This window comes from Mustela putorius, unplaced genomic scaffold (assembly GCF_011764305.1).
Source record: "Mustela putorius furo isolate JIRA1106 unplaced genomic scaffold, ASM1176430v1.1 tig00000117_pilon_pilon_pilon, whole genome shotgun sequence".
Classification (NCBI taxonomy): domain Eukaryota; kingdom Metazoa; phylum Chordata; class Mammalia; order Carnivora; family Mustelidae; genus Mustela; species Mustela putorius.
This window is the reverse complement of record NW_025421286.1, coordinates 1,874,896-1,902,693: the sequence shown is the minus strand read 5'-3', so window position 1 is coordinate 1,902,693 and position 27,798 is coordinate 1,874,896.

Below are 27,798 nucleotides of genomic sequence, written 5' to 3'. Positions count from 1 at the left end.
TATGCAAACAAAAGCTAGGTTGGAGAAAACCATTAATGGCAACATAGATTCTCTAAGGGCAGAAGTGAGAGCTGATCTGGCAGAACTTAAAAATGCTATCAATGATATCCAATCTTATCTAGATACTCTAACAGGTGGGTGGGTAAGCAAGGCAGAAGAATAAATTAGTGATCTAGAAGACAAACTGAAAGAAAAGAAGGATCAGGAGAAGGCCTGAAACAGTCTAGAATCCATGGAAACAGAATTAGGGAAATAAATGATACCATAAAATGGTCCAATATTAGAATTATTGGGATCCCTGAGAGGGTGGAGGGAAGGAGAAGACTAGAAGATATATTTGAGCAAATCCTGGTTGAGAACTTCCCTAATCTGGAGAACAAAATAAGCATTCATGTCCTATATGCAGAGAGAACAGCTGTAAAGATCAAGGAGAATAAACCAACACCTCAGCATTTAATAGTAAAATTTGTGAATCTTAAAACGAAGGAAACCATCTTAAGGGCAGTTAGGGGGAAAAGATTCCTTACACAAAGAGGGAGGAACATAAGAATAATATCAGACCTGTCCATAGAGACCTGAAAAACCAGAAAGGGCTGGCAAGACATATTCAGACTACTAAATGAGAAGAACATGCAGCCAAGAATAATTTATCCAGCAAGCCTGTCATTCAGAATGAATGGAAAGATAAAGAGCTTCAAAGACCAGCAAAAACTGAAAGAATATGTGACCACTAAGCCAGCCCTGCAAGAAATATTAAGGGGCTTCTATAAAAGAAGAATGACCCCAAGAGTGATATAGAACAGAAATTTACAAAGATAATCTATAGAAACAAGGACCTCACAGGCAACATGATGGCACTAAAATCATATCTTTCAATAATCACTCTCAATGTGAATGACCTAAATGCTCCCAAAAAATGGCACAGTGATGCAGATTGGATAAAAATGTAGGACCCACTCATTTGCTGTCTACAAGAAAATAATTTTGAACCTAACAATACACCCAGACTGAAAATGAAGGGATGGAGAACCATCTTTTATGCCAATGGACCTCAAAGGAAAGCTGGGATAGCAATTTTCATATCAGACAAATTAGATTTTACTTTAAAGACTGTAGTAAGAGATACAGAAGAACACTCTATCATTCTTAAGGGTCTATCTAACAAGAAGATCTAGTAATTGTAACTATTTATGCCCCCAATATGGGAGGAGAAAACTACACAAGCCAAATGTTAACCAAAATAAAGAGACATATTGATAATAATACATTAATTGTAGGAGACCTCCATGGTTCACTCTCAACAATACACAGATCATTTAAGCAGAAAATCAACAAAGAAACAAGAGCTTTGAATGATGCACTGGACCAGATAGACCTTATAGATTTATACAGAAGATTCCACCCTAAAACAATAGAATATTCATTTTTCTTGAGCAAACATGGAGCTTTCTCCAGAATAGGCTACATACTTGGTCACAAATCAGGTCTACCGATACTAAAAGACTGGTATTATTCTCTGGATATTCTCAGACCACAGTGTTTTGAAACTGAAACTTAATCACAAGAAAAACTTTGAAAGAAATTCAAACACTTGGAAGCTAAAGACCATCCTGCTCACACCCAGTGCACCATGCAATACCTGCCTTCCTTAAACCCACCACCAGCTTCACCCACCCACCCACCCTTCTCCCTTCCAAATTCCTTAGTTTGTTTCTCATAGTCCACAGTTTCTCATGGTTCATCTCTCCCTCTGATTTCCCTCAACTCCCTCCTCCTGTCCTTCTTCCAATGTCTTCCATGTTATTCCTTATGCTCCACAAGTAAGTGAAACCATATAATAATGGATTCTCTCTGCTTGACTTATTTCACTCAGCATGACCTCTTCCAGTTGGGACTTAAATTCTAATTAGTTAACATACGGTGTAATTTTTTTTTAGGAGTAGTATTTAACGATTCATCACTTACATACAACTGAGTTGTGGGTTTAAAGCCAAGAGTTTAAAAAAGAAATTAGTAGGTTTGGCTCTGACAGTGCCAGGAGGGCTTTAGAAAGCTAATTTCCTGCTTCTAAAGAGAGAGTACAACAAACAGGTCATGGAGATTAAGTGTAGAAGCAGCCCTTTGAAAAATGCCTAGGGTGTACAAGAAGGAGAGTTATTTATGTCTTTCAGAGTGTGTCCCCAAGGATACTCCTCCAAGAACAAAGTAAATGGCAGGTGCCATTTACTTTCCTTGGCTCTCAGCATAAGCACATGGCCACCTGTGGGAACCAGCACAAACCCGACACTTGCTACCTAACTTGGTTAAACCAAGACCTGCCTCCCTGTACTTCAGTGGATATGCCCTTCCCAGTCACTTGCCTCAGTTCCAGCACTGTGAGTTCCCTCTCCTAGATGACCAGCATATTCCCAACACCACATCTCGTAGGCTGCAGTCCCAGTGTGGCTGGTCCTCATCCCCCACCATAGGCACATGCATGCAACTTTTTAATTCTGTACCCCTGCCTATGTTCTTTGCAGAGTGACTCTAGCTGGCCCAGTTTCTGCAGTGGCTGTGTGTCCCCTGTGTGTCCCCCAAAATTGTATGCCCCATCCACTACTTTCAAGAGCAGGAGACTTTGCTGACTTTCTTAACATGTGGAGACCAACACAGAGTTAGACAAAATGAAGAGGCAAAGGAATATGTCTCAGAATGAAAGAACAGAACAAAGTCACAGCAAGAGACCTAAGTGAAAAAGAATAAGTAATATGCCTGATAGGAAATTTTAAAACAATGATCATAAAAATATTCACTGGACTTGAGTAAAGTGTGGATGATATCAGTGGGACCCTTAAAAGAAACAAAAAGAACTGATCAGAGATGAAGAACTGAATAAATGAAATTTAAAATACACTAGATGCAATAAATAGCAGGCTAGAAGAGGCAGAGTAGCAAACTAACAATCTGGGAGATGGAGTGATGGAAAATAATCAAGCTGAGCAGGTGAGAGAAAAAAATTATGCAAAATGAGGATAGATTTAGAGAACTCATTGACTCCATCAAGCATAATAACATTCACATTATGGGGATCCCAAAAGAAGAGAGAGAAAAGGGGGTGGGAAATTTATTTGAAGAAATAATAGCTGAAAACTTCCTGAAACTGGGGAAGGAAGCAAAAGCGCAGAACTAGGAGGCACAGAGAGATTTCCCCAACAAAGTCAACCCAGAAGGTCCACCCAAGATACATAGTAATTAAAATGGCAAAAAGTAGTGATAAAGAAAGAATTTTAAAAGCAGGAAGAAAAAAGACACTTACATACAAGGGAAACTCCATAGGCAATTGGCAGATTTTTCAGCAAAAATTTTGCAGGCCAGAGAAGAGTGGAATGATATATTCAAAGTGCTGAAAGGAAAAATCTGTAGCCAAAAATATTCTATCCAGCAAGGCTATCATTCAGAATAGAAGGAGAGAAGGTTTCTCATACAAACAAAAACTGAAGGAGTTCATGGTGATGTTGAGCAGTAAAGACCACAAAAGTATCTCTACAAGAAATGTTAAAGGGGACTCTTTGAATAGAAAGGAAAGACCATAAATAACAGTATCAAAAGTAAGGAACACAAAAGTAGTAAAAAAAAAAAAAGTATTCTGTAAAAAGCAGTGAAGGGATTCACAAAATTTAAAAGATTATGTAAAATTAAAAAAATAAAAAATAAAAAATTAAATTAAATTAAAAAAATTAAAAAAGGAATGTAAAATATGACACCATATAACTAAAACATAGGGGAAGAGAGGAGTAAAGAATGGGTTCAAGTTTAAGCAACCAACTTAATATAGACTGCTATATGTAGAAGATGTTATATACAAACCTAATGGTATTCACAAATTAAGAGACAGTAATAGATATGCAAAGAATAAAGAGAAAGAAATCCAAGTTTATCGCTAAAGAAAGCCAAAAACTATGAAAGAGAGCAAAAGAAGAAAGGATGAGAAAAAACTACAAAAACAACCACCAGTAAGTTATAAAACGACAATAAATACATATCTATCAATAATTACTTTAAATGTAAGTGGACTAAATGCTCCAATCAAAAGATAGCATGACAGGGTGGATAAAGACATGACCCATTTTTATGCTGCCTATAAAAGACTCATTTCATACCTAAAGACACCTGCAGATTGGAAATGTGGGGATGGAAAAATATTTATCATGCAAATGGATGTCAAAAGAAAGCTGAGGTAGGAATACTTATAACAGGCAAAATAGACTTTAAAACAAAGACTGTAACAAGAGACAATGAAGGACACTCTATAATAATAAAGGGGACAATCCAAAAGGAAGATACAAAAATTGTAAATATGCACCCAGTTGGAAGCACCCAAATATGTAAAACAGTTAATAACAAATATAAAGGAACTAATTGATAAAAATACAATAATAATAGGGGATTTTAAAACACCATTTACATTAATGGGCAGATAATCCAAACAGAAAAATCAACAAGGAAACAGTGGCTTTTTTTGTTGTTGTTGTCTCCCTTTTTTTTTTTTAAGATTTTATTTATTTATTTGAAAGAGAGAGTTAACAAATGAAAGGGATATCACAAGTTGAGGGGAGAGGCAGAGGGACAAGCAGACTCTTCACTGAACAGGGAGCCTGACACTTGATTTCCCATGTCTGAGATCATGGACTGAGCCAAAGGTAGACGCTTATCTGAGACACCCAAGTGCCTCAGTAACAGTGGCGTTGAATGACATCTTGGACCAGATGGATCTGACAGATATATTCTGAACATTTAATCCTAAAACAGTGGTATACACATTCAAGAGCAAATGTAGCATTCTTCAGAATAGCTCACATATTAGGTCATAAAACAAAACTCAACAAATTGAAAAAGATCAAAGTCATGCATCTTTTCTGACCACAACACTATGTAAGTAGAAATCAACCAGAAGAAAAAAATCTGGAAAGAACACATATAAGGAGCTTAAAAAACATGCTACTAAACAACTAATGGGTCTACAAAGAAATAAAAAATTACATGGAGACAAATGAAAATGAAAACATAATGCTCCAAAATCTTTAGCATGTAGTAAAAGTAGTTCTAAGAGGGAAGTGTATAGCAGTATAGGCCTACCTCAAGACGCAAGAAAAATCTTAAATAAACAACCTAACCTTACACTTAAAGCATGTAGAAAAAGAAAAACAAACTGCAAAAACAGCAGAAGGAAGAAAATAATAAGGATTAGAGCAGAAACAAATAATACAGAAACTAACAGATCAATGAAACCAGGAACTGGTTTTTTGAAAAGATCAACAAAATTGATAAACCTCTAGTCAGACTCAAAAAAAAAAAAAAAAAAAAAAAAAAAAAAAACCAAAGAAAAAGAGAAGGGGGTGGTCCAAATAAGCAAAATTAGAAATGAAAGAGGAGAAATAACTGACACCACAGAAATACAAAGGATGGTAAGAGAATATTATATATGCCAATAAGTTGGACAACCTAGAAAAATAAATGAATTCCTAGAAACATATAACCAACTAAACACCAAATGGGAAGAAGTTAAAAAAAAAAAATTTGAACAGATCAATCACCAGCAATGAAATTTCATCAGTAATCAAAACAGTCAACAAACAGAAATCCCAGGCCAGACAGCTTCGCAGGAAAATTTACTAAACATTTAAAGAGGTAATACCTACTTTTCTCAAAAATATTTTTATTCAGAAAAATAGAAGAGGAAGGAAATCCAAATTCATTCTGTGAGGCTAACATTACCCTGATACAAAATCAAATAAAAACTCCACAATAAAAGAGAATTATACACCAATATTTCTGGTGAACATAGATACAAAAATTCTCAACAAAATACTAGCAAACTACTGTAATACCCTTGACCTTATTGCCTGGGCTATACTTTCATCCCTGTTGCTTATTTATTCCATAACTAGAAGCCCGTACCTCCTCTAGCCTCACCCATCTTTCCTGTCACCCCACCTCCTCCCTCTCAGGCAGCCATTAGTTTGCTATCTGTATTTATTAGTCTGGGTTCTACATTTTGTTATTCATCTGTTTTGTTTTCTAGATTTGACATATAAATAAACTGTATGGCATATGCCAAAAAAAATACTAGCAAACCAAATCCAACAATACATTAAAAAAAATCACTCACCACTAGCAAGTGGGATTTATTCTCAGGATGCAAGCATGGTTCAATATTAACAAATCAATAAATATCATACATCACATCAATAAGAGAAAGGATAAGAGCCATATGATCATTTCAATAGAGGCAGAAAAATCATTTGGCAAAGTACAATACTTATTCATGGTAAAAAACCCTCAACAAAGTCGTTTAAGAGGGAACATACCTCAGCATAATAAAGGCCTTACATGAAAACGTCACAGCTAACATCATACTCAATGGGGAAAAATGGGGCTTTTCCATTGAGGATAGGAGCAAGACAGGAGCAAGACGTACACGCTCACTACTTTTACTCAAGAGTACTGGAATTCCTAGCCACAGCAATCAGACAACAAAAATAAATACGTTTCCAAATTGATAAGTAAGAAGTAAAATTAAATCTATTTGCAGATGACATGATACTCTATACATGATACTCTATACAGATACCTGAACACTCTCCCAAAATACTATTAGAACTGATACATGGATTCAGTAAAGTCTTAAGGATGCAAATTCGATGTACAGAAATCTGTCACATTTCTATACACTGATAATGAAGCAGCAGAAAGAGAAATTAGGCAAACAATCCCACTTACAATTGAACCTAAACCAATAAAATACCTAGGAATAATCTTAACCAAGGAGGTGAAAACTAAAACGTTGATGAAATAAATTGAAGATGACACAAAGAAATGGAGACATTCCATGCTTATGGATTGGAAGAATTAATATTTTAAAATATCTTTATTACCCAAAGCAATTTACACATTTGATGTAATTCTTATTAAAATACCAACGGCATTTTTCACAGAACTAGAACAAACAGTCTTAAAATTTTTTATGGAATCACAGAAGACCCCAAACAACCAAGGCAATCTTGAAAAAGAAAATAAAACCTGGAGGCATTACAATTCCAGACTTCAAGTTATCTTACAAAGCTGTAGAAATCAAAACACTATGGTAATGGCACAAAGATAGATCCGTAGATCAATAGAACAAAACAGAAAACCCAGAAAAAAACCAGCAATTATATGGTCAATTAATATTTGACAAAGAAGGAAAGAGTATGAAATGGGAAAAAGCCTCTTCAACAAATAGTATTGGTAAGCTGGACAGCAACATTCAAAAGAATGAGTCTGGACCACTTTCTTACCCCATACACAAAAAATAAACTCAAAATCATTTGAGGACCAAAATGTGAGACTTGCCACCATAAAAATCCTAGAAGAGAGCACACGCAGTAACTTCTCTGACAGGACTAATGCAACTTTTCTCTAGATGTGCCTTCTGAGACAAGGGAAAAAGCAAAAATAAACTATTAGGATGACATCAAAATAAAAACTTCTTCACAATCAACAAAACTCAAAGACAATGTACTGAATGGGAAAAGGTAATTCAAAATAACTTCCAAGTAATTCATGCACACCTATGTTTATTGCAGAATTATTTATAATAGCCAATTTATGGAAATAGCCGAAATGTCCATCGACAGATGAATGGATAAAGAAGATGAGGTGTATATATATATATATAAAATAAATGTTTTTCAGTCATAAAAAAGATTGACATCTTGCCATTTGTGATGACATGCATAGAGCTAGTGAAATAAGTCAGAGAAAGACAAATACCATAGATGTCACTTATGTAGAATTTAAGAGAAAAACAAATGAACAAAAGGAAAAAGAGAAAGAAACAAAAAACTAGATACCCAACTGTAGAGAACAAAGTGGTGGTTACCAGAGGAGGTATGGAGGATGTTGGATGGGTGAAATAAGTCCACATCAGGCTCCTTGCTCGGCAGGGAGCCTGCTTCTCTCTCCGTCTCTGCCTGCCACTCTACCTGCTTGTACACTCACGCTCTCTATGACAAATAAATAAATGAATAAAATCTTAAAAAAAAAACCCACCTTAATAAAAATTTAAAAATATGACCACAAAAGAACTCACAATGCTAAGTGAAAAGAGCAAGTGATTTTGTGCTAACACATGTGAAAAATAAAAACTATGTACATCTATATTATATACGTGTAAAATATCTTGCAAGTTTGTGGAGGGTTTTGTAAACACAGAGTAGATTCTTACACAAATTGGGTAAAGCAGAAGCAAAACACAGAGTATAGGTAATGATGTGCATAATTAAAAAGAGGAATAGTAAAAAAAAGGAAGAAGAAGAAGAAGAAGAAAGAAGAGGAAGAGGAAGAAGAAGAAGAGGAAGAAGAAGGAGAAGGAGAAGAGAAGGAGAAGGAGAAGAAGAAGAAGAAAGAAGAAAGAAGAAGAAGAAGAAGAAGAAGAAGAAGAAGAAGAAGAAGAAGAAGAAAGAACCCAGATCCTGAAACCAAATAAAATTGGATGGTCCCTATAATACCCACATAGAAGGACCGGGATAAAATCCTCAGAGAAGCCTTTTTTTTTTTTTTTTTTTTTTTTTTTTTTTAAGATCTTATTTATTTATTTAAAGAGAGAGAGATGAGAGAGAGGATAAGGGGGGAAGGTCATAGGGAGACGCAGACTCCCTGCTGAGCAGGGAGCCTGATGTGAAACTTGATCCTGGGACCCCAGGATCATGACCTGAGCAGAAGGCAGTCACTTAACCAACTAAGCCACCCAGGTGCCTAGAGAACTTTGTTTTAATAAAGTCCCAGTCCTTTCCTGCCTACCAAGAAAGGTCAGGTTTAGGTTAATTCTACCCAAAGCCATTCATTCATTTAACATTTTTGCCATGTGACACATGCTGGGAATAAAGGAAGTAGAGATTCTGTTCTTTTTCATACCTGGACTATCTAATGGGAGAGACAGATAAACTTCAAGGAGTTCAGGAATGATATTATACCAGGAGCCACATCTCATGGTTTATAAAGAGACAGTGAGAAAGCTTTTTGGGGGAGAGCTGTTTAATTTCAGGATGAGAGTATTGAATGTTTAAATCAAGATAGGCCCTGATCCTTGCAAGTCGAAATCTTAGATGCCCAACATTGCGAAACATGGCAAATATGCAGACACCTTGCTCTCAATTTCTCCCAAAGTTTCTCTTTCTTATCACCCCAAACTGTCCCTTAACTTCTTCAAAACACAACAGCATGTCTCTGATGGCCTGAGGAAGAGCTTATGGTCAAACACCAATTTCTTCTCCAGTTCAAGATGGAACTTCCCTGCAGAAGTGTCTGGGAGCTCAGGAGGGGCTTAATTCTTAACCTGGGGTGGTGGATGCTGCAGAAGCTCTGAGACTGCTGATACGGTAGGTATGTGTCATGAATTTGTGAGTCTGTAGTCCGCGTTTCTGTCAGATTTCCAAAGTGGCCTGGATGTTAAAAAGCAGTGCTCCTAGCTACTAATTTGGCTTAACCCTGGGAGTCTTCAGCCCATGGTCCTGAGGAAAAAAGACTTTCTAAAGAAGACATATAAATCGTCAACAGACACATGAAAATGTGCTCAGCATCACTCATCATCAGGGAAATGCAAATCATAACCATGAAGAGATATTACCTCACACCTGTAAGAGTAGCTGTTATCAAAAAGACAAGATAGAACAAATGCTGGTGAGGATACGGAGGAAAGGGAGCCCTTGTAACCCCTCGTTGGGAATGTAAATTGATTCAGCCACTATGGAAAACAGTATGGAGTTTCCTCAAAAAATTAAAAATAGAACTACCATATGATTCAGCAATACCAGTCCTGAGGCTCTATCCAGAGGAAATGAAAACAGGATCTTGAAACTATCTGCACTTCCATGTTTATTGCAGCATTTTTCATAATAACCAAAATATGAAAACAATCTAAGTGCCAATGGATGAATGGATAAGGATAAGATATACATTAAAAATGAAATCGGGGCCTCCTGGGTGGCTCGGGCAGTTAAGTGGCTGCCTTCCACTCAGGACATGAACCTGGGATCCTGGAATTGAGCCCCAAATTGGGCTCCCTGCTCAGGGGGGAGACTGTTTCTCCCTCTGCCCCTCCCCCTTCTCATGCTCTTTCTCACTCTCAAATAAATAAAATCTTTATTTTATTTTATTTAAATTCAATTAATTAACATATAGTGTATTTGTTTCAGAGACAGAGTTCAGTGATTCATCAGTTGCGTGTAACACCCAGTGCTCATTACATCACATGTCCTCTTTAATGCCCATCACTCAGTTACCCCATCCCTCCATCCAACTCCCCATAGCAGTTTTTTTTTCCTGTAGTCAAGAATCATTTGTGGCTGTATCCCTCTCTGATTTTGTCTTATTTTATTTTTCCTTCCCTTCTCCTGTGATCCTCTATTTTGTTTCTTAAATTCCATGTATGCGTGGAATTGTTTGGTAATTGTCTTTCTCTGACTAATTTTGCTTAGCATAATACCCTCTAGTTCCATCCATGTCATTGCAATGATAAGGTTTCATTTTTTGATGGCTGAGTAATATTCCATTGTATATATATACCACCTCTTCTTTATCCATTCACTTGTCTGTGGACATCTGGACCCTTTCTATAGTTTGGCTATTGTGGACATTGCTGCCATAAACATTGGGGTGCAGGTGCCCCTTCAGATCGCCCTATTTGAATCCTTTGGATAAATACCTAGTAGTGTAATTGCTGGGTCATACGGTAGCTCTATTTTTAACTTTTTGAGAAACCTCTATACTGTTTTCCAGAGAAGTTGTGCTAGCTTGCAATGTAAGAGGGCTCGTCTTTCTCTGCAATCTTGCCTACTTCTGTCATTTCCTGACTTGTTCATTTTAGATATTCTAATAGGTGTGAGGTGGTAGCTCATTGTGGTTTTGATCTGTATTTCCCTGATGCCTAGTGGTACTGAACATTTTTTCATGTGTCTGTTGGCCATTTGTATGTCTTCTTTGGACATACAAATGTCTTTCTGCCCATTTCTTGACTGGATTATTTGTTATCTGGATTATTTTGGTTTTGGATGTTGAGCTTGATAAGTTCGTTATAGATATTGGATACTAGCCCTTTATCTGATAAGACATTTGCAAATATCTTCTCCCATTCTGTAGGTTGTCTTTTGGCTTTGTTGACTGTTTCCTTTGCTGTGCCAAAGTTTTTCTCTTGATGAAGCCCCAATAGTTCATTTTTGCTTTTGTTTCCCCTGCCTTTGGAAATGTGTCTAGCAACAAAATTAAAAAAAAAAAAAATCTTTAAAAAAAAAGAGTAAAATAGTATTCAGCCATGAGAAAGGAGGAAATATTGCCAATTACAGTGTGGATGGAAATTGAGGGCATTATCCTAAGTGAGATAAATCACAGAGAAAGATAAATACTATATGATCTTATATATGGAACCTAAAAAAGCTGAACTTATAGAAAGAGAGAGTAGAATGTTTGTTGCTAAGTGTGGGACATGGGGGAAATGAACAGATATTGGTCAAAGAGTAAAACCTCCAATTATCAGATGCATAGATCCTGGGAATCTAATACACAGCATTATGAATACAGCTGAAAATTGCTAAGGCAGTAGATTTCAAATGTTCTCACCACACACACACACACACACACAAAGAAATTATATAATGTGATGGAGGTATTGTCTAATGCTCTGGTGGCAGTCATACTGCAATGTATAACAGTTTCAAATCAACATGCTGTGCATCTAAAACTTACACAATATCATATGTAAATTATATCTCAATAAACCCTGGAAAAAGAAGACCTTGCATGCCTATCACTGCTACTGGAAAAACACTGGACAGTATGTGCTAGAAATATTGCCTTTGAGGACCAAACAGCTGTGTAGAGTGAGCTTATGTTCTAGGTCATACAGTTAAGAAAGGTAACTAAGCCAAGGGCACCTTCAGAGCCCCAAAGAAGGGAAGTGGCCTCAGGGAGGCAGCAGGTGTCAATAAGGAAGCCCACCATGACCCCGGGCAAGGGAGAGTAATGGCCTGGAACTGTCCCTCTCCCTGGAAATTTTTTCTTTGAATTCTGGTGTCCTAGCTCAATCGCCCATCTCTTCTAGTTGGCAAGAGCTAAGTGTGTGATTTGTACTGGAAAGTCAGTATACAGGCCATCCTGACGATTTCTGCTCCCTTCCCCCACTGGGCCTCATTTGCATCCTTTCATTTGAAGGGAGTCTAGAGAAGGTAGAATGTATCTGTAGCCTTAAGCTATTTTTAAAAAATGCATGGGGCTTGGGCAGGGGTGTGGGGGGGGGAAACAACTTCACTAATCATCAAAGAAGTATAAATTAAAATAACCTTTAGAGTCGAATCAATTTTTAGCTAAGTTAGCAAAAACTAATTTAATACCTGGCAAAGCTGCAGTTAAAAAAAGTTTTACTTGCTCTAAGTGACATTCTAAGTTGTTAAAAGCTTTTCAGGAAACAAGTTGGAATACATTGAGTCTTGGAAATGATTATACCAGTAAATACACTCATGTTTCACTCATGTGAATTCATCCTAAGGAAATAATTCAATGGAAGAAACAACTTGTCTACACCATTGTGCACTTACATATCCAGGAATAGGCGGGTGGCAGACTTAACCCCACTGTTCACTTAATGGAAAAGTATCCAAGCAGGAGACATTAAAATTGAATAGACTGTATCACAAATGTAAATGACTTTAAATATATATATTGAATGGGAAGTCATCATTAAAAGAGAAAAACCACGAGAGACTCTTAACTATAGGGGACAAATGGAGGGTTGCTGGAGGGGAGGTGGTTGGGGAATGGGGTAACTGGGTGATGGGCATTAAGGAGGGCACATGATGTGTTGAGCACTGGGTGTTATATGCAACTGATTGATTGTTGAACACTATATCTGAAATTAATGATGTTGGCTAATTGCATTTAAATAATAAAAAAAGAAAAAACAAAGAAAAAATAAAACAAAAACCACATTAAGTGAAAACATTGGATGTCTGATTGAAATGTGATAAAACAGTCATTCATATGGTCAGGATTGAAAAGTATATAAACAGGAAAATCACAGCACTGACAAAGTTGTCTTTTGGGTTATATATGATACTAAACTGTTTTATAGTTAAAATGAAAGATTGAAAAAGTATATCTTTAGGAAATATGGCCCATGGAGAAAATAGAGGACTAACAAGGGGGAGATGTCCAACTTAGGATCACAGTGGTGAGAACCATGAAAAATTCTGTGTGCTTTCAGGGATGCATCTTCAAGCAAGAGAACGTATGCTGTGGCCCTCTCCTTACTGGAATCCCCAAATCAGAATGATCATCAGACTTAAAACATGACTGGAGGGAAGATCGTGTTTTTGAAAGCTGAAGAGAGATTTCTGGAGGGGAAAACCACAGATCTAGGAACACTTTGACATGATTGGTTGGTCTGAACACTAGCTTTGCTCCCAGGGACTGGCCTGGCCTTGTGATCATAAATAAGGGGGCTGTTGACAAACGGTATCCCACCCTGGGACTTGGGTTCACAGTTCAAGAATCACGTGGGTCTGCTTGAGCCGCAGGGCTTGGCCTCTGAGCTGAGCACAGACTTCTAGAAGAAGCCGGTCTGGCTGAGCCTTACGGGAAAGGAAATGCTCATGTTTCACTGGAAGGAGGGTGTGTGAGGACGGGGGCCAGGACTGGGAGCTTGAGGGAAAGAATGGTCCCTTTCAATGCAGACAGATGCACTCTGGCTCAGAGTCAGCCTGGTTTAAAAAAAGAAAAACAAAAAACCCAAGTAGTCCAATAACATTTAAAAATCTGCACACATTCAAAGTTGTAATTTAAATATCACACAAGGGCAGACAATAAATGTGATGGTTTTTCCATCCTGTGAGTTGGGAGAGCCTACCACTTCCCAAAGCCTTAACAGGTGGCACAGATAACTCTGTGTGCATGCCCATTTGGGGTGTATATAAATACCTACATACAAGTACGTGTACACATGTAGTGCTACCCACGGCACGCATATTTCCGTTCTCTCCTCAGAAAGCTGTGAGCCTGCAGTTGATCCAAGTTTGGCATAGGCTACGGCTGTACTTGGAATGGCTGCTTGGACTGGTGCTGAGCAGGGCGACAGGCTTGATGCTTCTAAGAAAACAAATTACCTTTTTTATCCTGTTGGTAAATGAAGACCACTGTCATTCATTTAGAAACCGCGATGAATTTGAGGCCCCGCCATGACAAAGCCCTTAAAGTTTCCAGAAGAATTATTCTGCCCACAGGTTTCCTATTTCTAAAGGTTTGCTCCGTGATGAGTAAAATGGCATGGAGAATTAGAGTCCTGGGCTTCCAGGTGCCCATTTACTTGCTTCTTGTTCTCTCTTGCTCTCTTCTCCTTCTTGTGAGCTAATTCAGCTTTTCATCACACTGGTCTCAGCCCAGAGAGGCAGGGCAGGCTGGTAAAGGCCTTGGGGCTCCTGTCTCCTGGGTTGGGGACACCCCTAGGAGAGCCAGCTGGGCCTGAGTCAGAGGGAGGGCTCCATAAACCTGGGGCTCACATCCACCTCATAAAATCGCTGCCTAATTAAAGGCAGAGCAGTTCCGGGGCAGGCGGCCCTGTGGGCTGGAGGCCTGCATGGTTTGACAGCGGCCCTGACAGTCAGACTGAGGAGGTAGGCAGAGCTAATGCCAGCAAAATCCCCATGGGCCTTCTTCTTTACATACCAAGCCACCTGGAAAAGAAGGGAGGGCTGGGCCCAGATGATCCCCGAAGCTGCAGGCGGGACTGGCTGGGATTGACCATCCCCAGGCCGATGGGAGCTACTAGAATCCTGTCAGGAGCTGAGGAAGCAGGCCGGGTCTGGAGTATTCAACTACTTCCTAAGTACTGCTCCTGGAGCAGGTGAGATGTTCTATGAGAGAGCAGGAGTTGCAGAACTCTGTGTCCTTTTTGCATTTCTGAAGGTCATGGGGCCCCTTCCATTGACTATATCCTTTTCTAAGAAGTATGTCCTGGGCCAGCTTTCCTCCTCCCTGGGAGACTCCTCTCTGGTTTCGTGTATGCTAATAGGGGCATGCTGTGCCAGGCCATTTCTCAGAAGGCTGGTTTCTTAGAGGGCTCTTGGGGATTGTCTTGTCCTATGTTCTCATTTTACCAATGAGGAAACTGAGTTTCAAAGAGGTTGTGGGACTTGCCTAAAGCAACACAAAGACCTGGGAGCTGGGCCAGGAAGCTCTTTCTACTCCTGCAAGTCATGGAGGTCAGGGCTGTCCTCAAGAGTGAGGAGCTGGGTGAAGTGCTCTATAGAGTGCGACTATTAAATACTGCATCCAGGGGTGCCTGGGTGGCTCAGTGGGTGAAAGCCTCTAACTTCAGCTCAGGTCATGATCTCAGGGTCCTGAGATGGAGCCCCACATCGGGTTCTCTGCTCAGCAGGGAACCTGCTTCTTCTTCTCTCTCTCTGCCTGCCTCTCTGCCTACTTGTGATCTCTGTCTGTCAAATAAACAAAAAATCTTTAAACACTGCATCCAAACACACTGTGTAGTGTATATAAGGGTGATAAACTGGAGGAAAATGGAGAAAGGGCAGGTCATCACACTGTGTGCTGTGTTCTCCTGCCCACATGCTGGCTCTCCCCATAACCCCCCCCCCCCATTGCAGTCCAGGTAGTTTCTGAGAGAGGCTGTGAACTTGGCTTGAAAGAGTTTTGGTGCCCAAGCTCTGGAAGGCAGCAGGGCCAGGCAGGTCAGAGAACCACCCCTCCCTTGTCTTGGTCCATCTGTATCTCTGAAATGGGATAGACGAGATTGGGAATCAGCCAACTTCAAATTTTGTTATTGTGGTAAAATACACATAACGTAAAATTTACCATTTTAACCACTTTTAAGGACATGGTTCAGTGACATGTAGAGTCATCACACCATTCATCTTTAGAACTCTTTTCATCAAAAAGTGGAGCTCTGTACCCCTTTAACAACAACTCCCCATCACCCCCTCCTCTCAGGTCCTGAAAACCACCTTTCTGCTTTCTCTCTACTTTGACCTTCCATTTGACAACGCGAGGAATACCGCATGGCGCTGGGTTTCTAGAGCTCTTTGCTCTTCGCTGCAGTCTGGGCTCCCTTGTTTAGCCACAGATCCCTTGCAGTTTTCTTTTTACTGTATTCTCACAGGAAGGAGAACATGGCCTCAGGGCAAGAAAGGAAAAAGCTACCAGGGATAGGGATTTTCACACTCTCCTCTAAGATTTAGAAATCTGACGTGGCTTTAAACATATTTTCTGGGTTTTTTAGAAGTTAACATTAGCATTTTAGAGAAAATAGTTTTATATGGTCACTTAAGGCCAGGTCTTGACAATGCTTGTCCGTCTGCTGGACTTTGCTAGTGCGGCCTGGCACAGGCATGGCTGCATGGCAGAGAATCCTGCAGAAAGATGGTGTATGTGGTGATGGGAGCTTCTAGCATTGGCTTGGGAGCACCCTGGCCTGGCCATCCGGAAGATTCCTTTTTTCTTTTTCACATGAGAAATAACTGCTGATTCTCAGAAATAACTGAGTGAAACTGGCAGAGAAATGGGCCTGGGTGGGAGCAGGGGGAAAGATGATTCCCGGTCCGAAATTAGGAGCAAGACAGGTCAAAAGCAAGAGAAATAAGATGACCATAACCATTTCCCCATCTGCACTCACAGACCGGTAAAGCCTAAGGGTACAGTTCTTGATATGGAAAATACAGGAGAAGGGGAGTTGAAGTCTTTTCCTAGGGCCTATAATCTTGGGAAAGAGCACGTTGCATCTGTTCCTGAAGAAGAACAGGCGGGAAGCTGGTGCTTTGAAATGCATGCAGTATGAGCACTCTGCTGAGATGGTCATGCTTCTTTGGGATGCAGTGTAGCCTGAACGCCCATAGCTGAATCTCTGCGCCCCTGGGAGGGGACTCTCTGATAGGCCCCCACAGTGGGGTTAGTTAGGGCCTTTAGGCCTCAAATTTGAGGGACCAAACAGAAGAGACCTGTTCTGCTCCTGGCTCAGACCCTGAAATCATGACAGGCAGGGAGGGAAGATATCTTGGCCAGCTGGGTCCTGCTCCATTGAGGGAAGTTTTAATTTATTTTATATTTTTAATATTTTTATATATTTATATTATATATTATATTTATTTTATTTTATTTATTTACACATGGTAAAATATGTGTAGAATAAAATTTACCATTTTAACCGCTCTTAGGTGTATGGTTCAGTGGCATTAAAAACATTCACATTTTTGTGCACCATCACCACCATCTGTCTCAGAACTTATTTTTCCTTGCAAAACTGAAAGTCTGTCCCCATTATATATTAATTCTGCATTCCCTCCACCCCGGCAAGAACCATTCTATTTTCCATGTCTATGATTTTGATTACTGTAGGTGCCTCATATAAGTGGAATCATCCAGTGTTTATACTTTTTTGTAAGTGACTTATTTCACTGAACAAAATGTCCTGAAGGTTCATCCATGTTGTAGCACACGCCAGAATTTTCTTCGTTTTTAGAGCTGAATGGTTTCCCATTGTAAAGATATCACTGAGGACGTTTTAGGATATTGTGGGTCTGCTAGAGAAGATAGCCAGGCAAATCTTGTCTGATACTTCTGCTTTTTAGTCTCTGCTTGGCTTTGCATTTCTCTGCTTTTCAGGACTATAATCTAGGCAGGGGGATGAAGCTCACCCATGTGGCAAGTAGGCAGGATGAGATGATACCAGGCATGCCGGACAGGCCATTAGGCCTTCAGGGGCTCCAAGAAGGGATAAAGCACCATGGGCTAAGAGAAAGACCATGAACCAGGTGAGCTTCCTGGAGGAGGCAGCAGGGTTTGAGCTGGAGGGAGAGGATCTGAAGAGTAGCTGGGGAGAGGAAAGCCGTGAGGGAGGCACCAAGCTGTCCTCGGAGACAAGAGTATTTATTTCTCAGATCTTTTTGAAATAACCAGTTTCAAAGTGCCTTTTCTCCTACCTCATTTTTTCATGGAATAACAGAAAGACAATTTTAAGCGGTGGTATCAGGAAAGGTCATGAGCTCCGAAGTTGTGAAGATCTGCATTGTGGTTCCAGTTCTACTATTTTATACTTTGTAAGCTTGGACACATTTCTTACTAACTTGAGGCACAAATTTCTCATCTATGCAATGGGTATAGCAATACCCGATTTTCAGATTTTTGAGTTTAATGTTTAAAGTACCTAGCACAGTGCTTGGCATATAATAGATACTTGATAAATGGTAGAAATGGTTGAAGTAGAAATAGGGGTAATACTAACAAAAGAGTAATGGAAAATTTATTTATCTAACAAATACTTACGGTTCACTGTAGTCTAGGTGTTAAGGATACTGTAAGCTGCAGGATGAGATCCCTGCATTGGGGAGCTATTTGAAGGAGTAGATATATGGAAAAGCAAAATGAGTAAGCAAGATAACTTCAGGTTGTAATGAACAAGATGATGCATTGAGAATAAGCCAAAGCAGTTACCTCAGATGAGGCGGTCACGGAAGGTCTCTCTGAATTTAAATGAGAAGACCAATGGGAAGACAATGAGGAGACTTTGATATATTTGAGAACAGAGAAAAGGCCCTGGGTTTTAGTTCAGACAGCCAGCGAGCAAGTGGTCTGAGATGGTTTGCAAGTAATCGTAGCCAGAAGAGTCTAGATTTTATCCTAAATGCAATGGAAACTTGTTTTAAGGGATTGGAGGACATGGTCTATGTTTTAAAAGGTAGCCTAAAACTCAATAAGCAAACAAACAAATCAAGAAACCCCAAAGTTATCAATTAAAAAATGGGCAAAGAACATGAATGAACATTTCTCCAAAGAAGATATATAGATGGCCAGCAAGCACATGAAAGATACTCAAGATACTCACCATTACTAATGATTAGGAAAATAGAAATCAAAACCATAATGAAATGCTACTTCAAGACACTAGGATGGCTATTACAAAAAAAGAAAGAAAGAAGAAAGAAGAATAGAAGGAAGGAACCCAGAAAATAACAAGTAGTGGCAAGGATGTGGAGAAATTGGAACTCTTGTGCACTGCTGATGGGAATGTAAAATGGTGCAACCATTGTGGAAAACAGTATGGAAGATCCTCGAAAAATTAAACTCTGAATTACCATGTGATTCCACAATTCCACTTCTAGGTATTTATATCCAAAATAATTGAAAGAAGTCATTCCAACAGATACTTGCATACCCATGTGCATCCCAAATAATGCTGCATACCCATAGCAGCAGCATTATTCACAATAGCCAAAAGATAGAAACAACTCCAGTGTCTGTTAACAGGTAAATGGATAAATAAAATGTGGCATTAAACCATAAACTATCAGTCAGCCTTAAAAAGAAAGATGAAATCCTGTCTCATGTTATGATATGAATGAACACTGAACATTAAGTCAAATAAGCCAGGCACAAAAGGAAAAATACTGTGCTTGCACTTAAATGAGGTACATAGTACAATCAAATTCACAGAGACAGAATGGAAGTTGCCAGGGCCTATAGTGAGGAGGGCCATTATTGTTTACTGGGTATAGTGTTTCAATTTGGGAAGATAAAAGTTTTCTTAATGCATAGTGGTGATGGGCGCACAACAATGTGAAAGTACTTAATGCCAGTGGACAGTACATTTAAAACAGTTAAAATGGTAAATTTTGTGTATTATATTTTTGACCACACCTATATGAGCAAGATAAGATTAAAGAGCAGCAGTAGTGAAGACCAGGGACCAATGGCCAGACTTCTGTAGGCATATAATGATGGCTCAATGGACAGGAGGAAAGTGATTGGATTTGAGACACAGACTCATTGAGACAAGATTCATTGTCTAAGTTTTTGATTTGGGCAACTATGTGGTACCATTGGCTAAAATGGTGGCAACTGGGGAAGGAACATATTCAGAAAAAAAGTGTTTCTTTTTGTATACATAGACAGTATTAAAAAATTTCATGAGAAATAATTGGCACACAATGAATGGCCTATATATATAATGTATGATTTGACCAGTTTTGACATATATACATACTAAATTTGAGAGGAGTGAAGTTGTGATAAGTTTATGATAAGAATATTTATCTGGTCTTTGTCCCTTGACCTTCCTGGCACAGAGCTCCTAAAAGCCCTTGGAATTTCCCATAGTAGGAGTGATTAAAGTGTTTTTTTTATTTTAATTTTTAATTTTTTCTTTTATGTTAGTGAGGTGACTTTTGGCAGACAGTTTAGGATGGTGGGTGGTTGCCTGGGGAGCCAAACCATGTGATTAAAGGATTGGAACTGTCAGTATCTTCTCTCAACCTCTGGAGGGCTGAATCAATCACTGATGGTCAATGATTTAATCAGCCATGCCTATGTAATGAAGCCTCCATTAAACTTCAAAAGGACAGAGTTTGGAGAGCTTACAGGTTAGTGAACATTTGGAAATCCAGCCAGAGAGATGCACCTGGAAAGGACATGGAAGCTCTGCACTCTTTCTCCATATCTTGACCTATACATCTCTACCATCAGACTGTTCCGGAGTTTAAATCCTTTGTAATAAATGGGTAATCTAGTAAGTAAAATGTTTTCCTGAGTTCTGCGAGGTGCTTTAGCAAATAAATTAAACCCAAGGAAGGGGTCATGGGAACCTCTAGTCTACAGTCAGTTAGTTGAAGCCCAGGTGACAACGCGGACTTGTAATGGGCATCTAAAGTGGGGAGAGAAGCAGTGTGTGGGACTGAGCCCTTATGCTGTGGGATCTGAAACTATCTCTGAGCAGACAGTGTCAGAATTGAGTTGAATGGTAGGACACCTAGCTGGTGTTGGAGAAATGCTTGGTTTTATGGAAAAATATTGGTGTCAGAATCATTAGTTGTCTACCAAATACCCAAGTGGATATGACAAAAGGTCAGTTGGATATTTGGATCTGAAATTCAGCAGAGATTTTAGAGCTAGCATATAGATGCTATTTACAGATATAAGAACAGACAAGAGCAAAATAGAAGTAGGAATAACCCCCGTTCCTTAAATATTGGCAGGTACTGGGCACATTTAAATTAACTTACTTGTAGCAACAACCCTAAGAGGGGTGGTATTACCATATTGCCATTGAGATGGAAAATGCTAGTCAGAAGCCAAAATCTATGCTTCCCTTCATTCATAGAAATAAATTTTAGCTGGAATTTAGACACCAGCTAGGTGCCAGATGTTACCTCTTCCAGACCTCCTTGCGGTACATGGGCCAATAAAATTAAGGTCTTCCCACAGAATATTAATAGAAATGATATGGGTCACTTTCAGATTAGGGCACACAAGACAATGCTGTGAATCAGCCATGCTATCTAAGCCTTCTCTACTGGCAAAAATGGTGATGATCACAGCTGTGTTAGAAGCCATGGGCTAAAGATGGCAGAGATGTTCTAAACCTGGGTTCTTGGATAACTACCACCTGACAAACTAGAACACTCACTTTGGACTATTATGTGAGAGAGCAATCAAATCCTTTGTTCTTTAAGTTCCTGAATTTTGTTACTCTCTCTGTTTACAGCAGTTTATTTTGTCATCTAAGACAATCATTTTATGAATGTTTGAAGAAGTTAAGATACCCAAGGTCACAGAGCTAGGACCTAAATCTGTTTTTATCTAATTCCAATACCTTGACCCATTCATTGCCTCAGGCCGATAAAGATTGAGAAGTATACTAGAATGTGGGAATATATGAGTCTTCATTTCAGAGCCAGCCTTACGGTGTAGGTCAGTGAGCACAACCAGCTACAAATATTGCCATTTGGTAGAGAAAATTGAAGAGTATGTGGCTTGTACAACTCATATCCTGGAGAAACTTTGTGGAAAAGTTGGAGGTCTTTCTCATAACCACAAAGGAAATGTGTTGTTTGGTGCCTACATTACATATGGAGGAGAGACCTGGTAAGGGTCATGGCCAGTGAGCTCTTTCTCCTTCTGTAAGAGTCATACTCAGTTCCTCAGAATTTCTGGGGAACTTGATTCCCCAAATCTCTCTTCAAGATATCTGAAATGTTATGAAATCTCAATGAGGAAGAAGATGTTTTGTTTTAGTTTCCATGACAACTAAATAGAGAGGCAAAGAACTGTTATGAGTTTTAAAAGGACTCCTTGCCTGGGCTGGGAAAGAGTAGTCTTGACCTTCTTTGTGACCCAGACTAATGCCATCTCGGACAAATCTGCCATTATGACTGTACTGTGACCTAAAGCCTTCTTGAGCATAGCCCCTTACCCCCACCCACTTTTTTTTCTTTTCATTTAATCACACTCTTAAGTATACCCTTGAAGCGTAAGGGTATACCATGGTTTAATCAGCTTTACTCTAGAGATATGACTATGATTCTTAAATATTTTCTTCAGGGTGGTCTCTAGGTCTATAAAAGCAGGTCTTATGGAAGGTGGGGTTGATAGATCTATTCATCTTGAAGTGTCCCAAGGCATGATTCTGTCTGTAAGTCCCCTCAATAAACCATTTCTTGTCAAGCTGGATTTGTCAGCCTTTTTCATTGGTCTTAAAGTTTTTTCCACTTTTAGACATTGTTTTGCATATCCTTCCCTTTCATGGAACAATTTCATACCACAAAACTAGAGAAATGCTTCCTGCTTTCAATGTGATGCCATCAACCTAGAACTGGGGCCTGGGACAGGCTAAACCTGGCCAAAGGAAGGATGGCCATCAGTGCAGGAGCAAACTGGCTATTCCAGGGGAGCAATGACTTCTGGCCTTAAGTGTGCCTTATTGATCACCACTGCCACCTTTGGAACCAAGACCAGAAGAGGACACCAGTTCTGTGGTAGTTATGGAAGCTTTCACCTGAAGGATGAGAAGCGGTCAGAGCTCTAGGGTTGATTCTCAGTTCCAGGTCACTGCATAATTTATTGTTCAAACTGGAATGACTTTCAGAATGAAAGGGGATCATATTAATGATTATCCTGGGGCAACAGGATACATCAAACTGCCTTGGGAAAACTCAGATAGATGATCAGCCTACACTACACCACTCTTTCCAGAATGGTCTTGAGAATATCTGCCCTGATATATGTGTTTAAGTGTGTGAGCTTCTCTAAGGATCTTTTCCTTACATACTGCCCCATGGTTTTTATGTGTTTGCTTTGAATCAGGTTTCAATGTTATGAGTTAATAAAAAGAATGTACAAAATCTTGTTTTAACCAATGTTCCAAGAAAACAAATGCTTACTTCAAATTTACCCTTGCTTCCTATGGTCCTGCAGGGCTACTCAGGGCAATGACATGTAAAATTAAGTATAAAATCTCAAAAGGCAGATGCTCCCCAAAACTAGTGGACTCTCTGACTCATTAATGGGCTAGAACTGGTGGACTTGTAAGTCTACAGTGTGTTTGCTTTGATTCTCAGGAGAGCACTTTGTGTGTCTCAAAATCCAACCTCAGAAATATTCCCCTAGGTTAGACATGGATGATCCTGATGTGAGAGGCCCCTCTTTAGCTGACTGCATTACTCATTCCTGATTCCTTCTGTTTATGCTGCAAATGGAAGGGTGGCATTGCAATAATACTTTGGAATAGGTGACTGACTCTGGCCCTCTTATCATACCCCTGCTTGTGCTGTGCTTGTGCTGTCTTATCCCTAGAAAATTGTTGAATTACCCTTTCATTGTTCTTGGTGTTCCCAGTGAAAGGAGACCAACCTTTCAAAACTCTGCTACCTGTTGCCTTTGATCTTTGGGCAGGCCCTTACCATGCTTTTCAGTCTCTGCTCCTTCCATCTTCTGCATGTCTCCTGTGGGTGTGCACCTTGAACTCTTGCCAGAAGTGCTGGTGTCATGGAGTAGTGACCACAACTGGAGAATGGATGCCTTGCCTTTTGCCACTAAAGAGTTCTCTTGCAACATTAACTTTCTTGTAAATAGGTTCTGTCATGTGCATGCTGGGGCTGTCAGTTTTCAGTTAGAGCTCAATAAATCCCATGGCTTTAAGTTGGCCCCTGGGGTATTGCCGTCCACCTCATAAAACTCCTACTTAATTAAGTATGGTACATATAGTTAGCAACCTCTGCTTCTGGCCAAAGCACCAGACTTGAGCATGTAAATGTGCTCTTGCCACATCTGGGCCATGGGATTGGTGGACCCCTTGTATGACCGCAGAAGGAGTTAACCTTCTTCCCTGAGCCAAAGTGCTATTTCTAGGATCATGGAAAACATGCCAGTTTGCTAGAAATCCCTCCTGCTCAGTCAGAACTCAGCACTCAGAAGCCTCTGGGAAGCTTGTTTTTGGTAAAATGTGTTTCATAGATGTTGAAATTAAAAACTCCAAAACCATCTTTGACTGGAGGGATTGTCAGGTCAACAGTCATTTAGAAATACCTTCATTTCAGCAGAGTTTTGAGCAAAAGGGAATCTGACATTTAGATCCTAATCATCTGAATTAGAAAGAATAGCTTCCAACTTTTGTACTGTAAGTACAGAATGATAATAATGAACTTCAGCTTCTGATGAATGCTTTTACACATCAGTCATTGAAGATACTATACAATTAACATTTGTAACAGCTATCATGAGATAGCTATAGAGCCACATGATGATTAGAGGTGCTCTGGGGTTGAGAGAGGGGATGCAAAAGGCTGCTGTTGAGTCCAGCAAGATGCAAGGACCACCATGACCATTTTAGATAATACAATGAGTCATTTTATTCAGTCAACACAATACAGTCTTAATCCAGTTAAAATTAATACTTTATATAATCTAATGCAAAAAGACAGAGGTTTTTCTGGATACCCCTCAGGCCCTTTCCAGCTATGAAGACATTTTAGGACACTTTATGTAACATATTTATTATGGGAGGATATAGTATATGTAGTAGAATATGAGCTTTGCAGTCAGATATGCCAGGATTCCAATCCTGGGTCTGTGACTTACTGGTCATATGACATTAAAATTATTTCCTCATACACTCATTTCCTTGTCTCAAAAATAGTCTGATATTCCTTATTTTATGGGACAATAGTAAGGCTTAAGTGAATTTACACATAAAGAGCCTTTCCACAGTTCACTCAATGCATGTGATACAAAATGTATTACCTAATGATTTTTTCTAATAACATGGTGAACATGTTCATGTTCTCTTTTCTCTTGGGATAAAAGCAGAAGTCTCCACCTATCTTTTCTTCTCTCAGAGATGGGACACTAAGCTAAGTGTGGCAGAGAGATGAGGAAGCACCTTTCTCAAGCAGCAACTTTGCCAGACTTTTGTGACATACGTGGCTACAGCTCTAGTGCTCAGTCCAACTTGTCCAGCAGTTGGGTGAGGGCCTTCTTAGGCTGCAGCTGGGGGTTAGGATAGATGATAAGATCAGAGAATGAGGGATGCCTGGGTGGTTCAGTTGGTTGGACGACTGCCTTCGGCTCAGGTCATGATCCTGGAGTCCTGGGATTGAGTCCCGCATCGGGCTCCCAGCTCTACGGGGAGTCTGCTTCTCTCTCTGACCTTCTCCTCGCTCATGTTCTCTCTCACTGTCTCTCTCTCTCTCAAATAAATAAATAAAATCTTTAAAAAAAAAAAGATAAGAGTATGAGCTGAACAGCTATGTCTCTGAAATTCCAGATGCTCTTTTTAAAAAAAATTATTATTTATTTATTTTCAGCATAACAGTATTCATTATTTTTGCACAACATCCAGTGCTCCATGCAATCCGTGTCCTCTATAATACCCACCACCTGGTACCCCGACCTCCCACCCCTCGCCCCTTCAAAACCCTCAGATTGTTTTTCAGAGTCCATAGTCTCTCATGGTTCACCTCCCCTTCCAATTTCCCCCAACTCCCTTCTCCTCTCTAACTTCCCATGCCCTCCATGCTATTTGTTATGCTCCACAAATAAGTGAAACCATATGATAATTGGCTCTCTTTGATTGATTTATTTCACTCAGCATAATCTCTTCCAGTCCCGTCCATGTTGCTACAAAAGTTGGGTATTCGTCCTTTCTGATGGAGGCATAATATTCCATAGTGTATATGGACCATGTGTTCCTTAGCCATTCGTCCATTGAAGGGCATCTTGGTTCTTTCCACAGTTTGGCAACCGTGGCCATTGCTGCTATAAACATTGGGTTACAGATGGCCTTTCTTTTCACTACATCTGTATCTTTGGGGTAAATAACCAGTAGTGCAATTGCAGGGTCATAGGCTTCTGCCCAGCAAAGGAAACAGTCAAGAAAACAAAGATGCACTTTTTAAAATTTAAATTCAATTAGCCAAGGTATAGTACATTATTAGTTTTTGATATAATGGTCAATAACTCATTAGTTGAGGATAACACCCTGTGATCATCATATACGTGAGTTCAAAATACTCCTGAAGATTCCTGGCCTTATGATCACCTTGTCCCAAACACACCTGGATGGTGGCCATAAACTGAATCCAGTCAATAGGTGTCTTGGTCTTGCAATGGGTTTAGCAGGCACTGTTTAAGGGTGTGGGGATTTAGCTCCTGGATAAGAAAAACAAAAATCCTTGCCCTCTTGGTTCTCATGTCCTGATGGATAGTAACAAATAGTTCACGGGAACTGAAAAGTAAGAATTCTATCAGTAAATAGTTCCTGTCTTGAACTGAATTATCCCTAGCACTCCCGCAAGATCTCTACTTCTATATACCTCCATATTCCCCACTGGCTCTTCTTTGAGTCAGGCCTGAGAGATTTTAGATCGCAGGGACCCCATTCCCTGGGTACCAGCTGAGATGTAGCAGGATGGCCCCAGGCACATTAACCTTTAAATTTCATAAAGCTACCTTCCTAGATGAAGGTCTTGGTGTAGATTACACAAATGGTCCAGAGGCAGGACATCCAGAATGGCGGTGTGAGGAATGAGGAAAACTCTGTCCTTGGCAACCATTTAACTGGTGAAAATCACTAATAAATAAATAAATAGATAGATAGATAGATAGATAGATAGATAAAAAAAATGTAAACACAACCCAATAACCATTTAAGGCTCCTAGCTATTTTTCAAAGGGCATACAGCAAAGGAAGAATCATTTGAGAAGATTTATTAAATCTTGACAAGAATAGTAAGAGTCTGTGGCATTTGAACCATGGCTTGCTTCCACACCCCCATTCCTAGCTCTGTGTGATGTCAGCTCTACTGTGTGATGGCACTTCACATGAAGCAAAGAGGATGGGTCCTCACTATTCCCAGTTCATCCCAGGAGGGACACGTCATCTGCATTTCTCATTCCCGTTAGCCTGTGTTGTACACATGCTATTCCAAGTGGTCATGGCTGGAGGACGGGGTTGCCTTGTCCAGTGAGGGTAGTATGCAGATGTAATAGGCAAGAATACTAGATCCTTATTGCCTTACTCCCACTTCTTTGAGGAGTGGAGCTTCCATATAGAAAGACGTAAGCTGAGAAGACCAGCAGCACCATCCTTCTCATAGTGCCTGCTCAGAGATGTCCCTTTGGGCTGTGGGATGAACCTGAAAACATTATCCATATCACAAATAGACCCATTAGCAAGGGGCTTAAGCACAATATTTGACCGGACTCTGGCTAAATAAAAAGAGTGACTTCTAGGAAACCAGATATAAAAATACAATCACATTCATTCCCAAGCCACCTACAGAAGCAATGAAGGATAAAAATCTAAGTGGCTAGGGGCCTTAAGCACAAGTATTGACCAATACGTGCTTTAGACACACCCAGGTGACCCCTAGGAGTCAACCCAAAAGACATAAGCAAGGAAAAATATCTGAGGAGGGATATCAGAGTCTGCACCCTGCAAGAGAAATAGATTTC